This window comes from Pteropus vampyrus, unplaced genomic scaffold (genome assembly GCF_000151845.1).
Source record: "Pteropus vampyrus isolate Shadow unplaced genomic scaffold, Pvam_2.0 Scaffold58, whole genome shotgun sequence".
Classification (NCBI taxonomy): Eukaryota; Metazoa; Chordata; class Mammalia; order Chiroptera; family Pteropodidae; genus Pteropus; species Pteropus vampyrus.
In genome coordinates this window covers 6,938,692-6,941,536 of record NW_011888839.1, presented here as the reverse complement: position 1 = coordinate 6,941,536, position 2,845 = coordinate 6,938,692, and the positions used below count along the sequence as shown (strand labels likewise).

General features: G+C 42.5%; 1 pseudogene; it reads right to left on the bottom strand.

The window, feature by feature from the left end:
• Positions 1–965: 965 nt before the first annotated feature.
• Positions 966–1,084, bottom strand: LOC111740148 (annotated as a pseudogene).
• Positions 1,085–2,845: the final 1,761 nt, after the last annotated feature.

Below are 2,845 nucleotides of genomic sequence, written 5' to 3'. Positions count from 1 at the left end.
CATATAAAAACTACATCAAGATATAATCAAGTAAGATTAGGAGAGTAATTAAAGTAATTAGGGTATATTTATATGAAACTTAATGTTGCCATTAAAAATTATGTTTAGGAAGAATATTGATGGCACAGTAACTGTTCATATGCTTCCTAGCCGAGTGATCTTGGACACATTATTTAAGTTTCTTTGCCTCTGTTTCCTCATCTGTAAGTGGAAATAACACCATCATATTTTATTAGTTTTAAGATGCATGTTTTCTCACATTTTAACATCTCTGAAAAAAAATCGTAATTTATGGGGACTTACAATTAGTTGGTAGTATTTTTCTTTATTTCTTATTATATGTAAAACAATGATGCATCTTAGACTGCCTAGCATCTTAGTTTTGATGAAAAGGGAGGACCTACTGCATTAGATTGTTGTGTGAATTAAAAGAGTTCATATAGATGAAAATTTTAAACTGCCTCGCAAGGGGCAAGCACTCAAAAAAAAATCTGTTATTATAACTGTTACCAAATTGGAGCTCCTTCTGCACACAGGTGCTCACCTTGACATAAATGGTCAACTGCCTGCTGGAGAGAGGTGAGCAACACTGACAGGTGATCCCAACCGGAACAAACATACTCCTCTCTTCACTCCTCTCTTCATTTTGGTGCCTGGACTTCACATCATCCTTCCCTTTCCCTCCACAAGAGCAAGGCTCCTCAACTCGGGCTGCACAGAGGAATCACTTCTTAAAATGCCATCACCTGGGACACCACCCCACTCCCAAACATACACACACACACACGCACGCGCACACACACACACACACACACTGTTTTAACTGCTCTGGGATAAGCCCCTGACATTTGGGATTTTTTTTTTTTTTTTTTTTTAGTCAAAGCAACCCTTGGTTGACCTCACAGATTGCAAGGACCTTGTCAGTTTACAATCCCTTATTTATTTTTATTTATTTATTTTATTTACGCCTACAGCACCTGGTCTTCCTAGATGGTCTCCCATTCAAGTAGTAACCAGGCCCAACCCTGCTTAGCTTCCAAGATCAGACGGGATCCGGCTCGTTCAGGGTAGCATGGCTATAGATCATTTGGATGTTTAAAAGCTCCTTAGGTGATTCTGATGTGCACAAAAGTTGGAAAACCACTGTACTAAATTTCAAGGTCTTTGAGACTAAAGGCCTTTCTAGGAAGAAAACCAGCATAGCAGCACAGTTAATGTCCTGGAGTCAGCCAAGCCTGGGTTTCAATTCCTGTTCCTCCCGGCTAACCAGCTAAGTGATAAATTGCTAGACTTCTCACAGTCCCAATTTCTTCATCTGCAAATTGGGAATAATACCTAATTCAGAGGATTGTTCACAGGATTCATGAAATGTCATGAAATGAGCTGAACATACGCATTTACTAAATAAGTTGTCATTATTAGTGTCATTTCATGGTCCTTTTAGCATCTACGCAGTGACTTGCCAGTGGAAGTATTTAATAAATATTTGTTATTTTGAATTGGAGGCTATAGAAAGCCCCTCTCTTAATAAAAATGAGAGAGAAGGGCACAGAGAAGAGATGATCAAAGGATGCTGGGTTAGAGCCAATCTCACAATTGCGCCTAGGCCTGTCTGTGCTTCACACAGTGGGAACACAGGAATAATCACACTCCATTCACTGACAGGGCAACATTCCTCAAGATGACCACTGAGGGAAAGACCTCTGCCCTCCAGACATCCCAGCCGTGTTCAGTCTCCTCTGTAGGTAAATGAGCAACTGAATAGCATCTGATAATTTGGTCAGAAGCACAATCTGAAGGATGTTTCAGAACAAGGGAAGTTGAAACAAAAAATAATCTATAAATACTGTGCTAAATGCAGAGCTGTGATGTTCCTAGCCTTAGGAGTAAACCCTGACCTTGAAAGCTTAGTGGAAAGAAGGCCCCAGTCTCCACAGACCTCCCCGTCCTACATGCCTGCACCAGGGAGCCACCAGCCAGGACTTGCCACACTTCAACAATAAGCTGTACTAACAAGGATACCTGGGAAACTTGCAAAAGAAAGCTACACAGGGAAATGAAACCCAGCTCCCATTCTCCCATTCCTCCCATCAGCATCAAATTTTTATTTCTTGACTAAATAGAAGCTCTGCGGAAGAGAAACAAAGATAGAAAGGAAATCATTTGCTGCCCTCCCGTGGATGATTTTGTATCCTGCTCTCCAGTTTCCAAGACTAGACCCATGTAAAAGCAGGGAAGTATACACGATTTCCAAAAGCTCTGCTCACCTCTGCAAAGGACCTGGAAAAATTGCACCTCTGCTTGCTCCCAGCCATCCCATGTGTGTCCGGAAATCTGTCTACTTCTGACCAGGGCTTCGTGTACTCGAGGGAAGTCTGTGTATATCCTGAGACTTGGAGGAAAAAGTGAAAGAGGAGAAACAACAAAAGATCTGACTTGTCTTAGAGCTTATAATTCTCCAATGGCACAAATCTGGATTTGGACTGTCAGCCTAACCCGGGGCCAGCGAAGGGTGGTAGGAAGTGGGGGAGAGCTAGTAAGATGAAATATTCCAGGACCAGCTCTTAGGGTTACAGCTTCTCTAGAGTAGCTGAGGTCAGAGGCATAGGTCCATCATGAAATCCTGAACTAGATGAAGCGTGAAAACAAACCAGGCTCCAGGGAGCAGAAAGGAAGGTGAATCCACACCGAGTAGCCCAGGCAAAGAGCAAATGCTATGCCCCCCACCGCAGCCCAAGTCCCACCCCTACTGGGCCAGGCAAGACCTTAGCCCTTCCAGCGCTAGAAGGATTGGTTTTTTGTGGTTGTTTTTAAAAATATTGAAAGATATCCTCCTTAGCTTGGA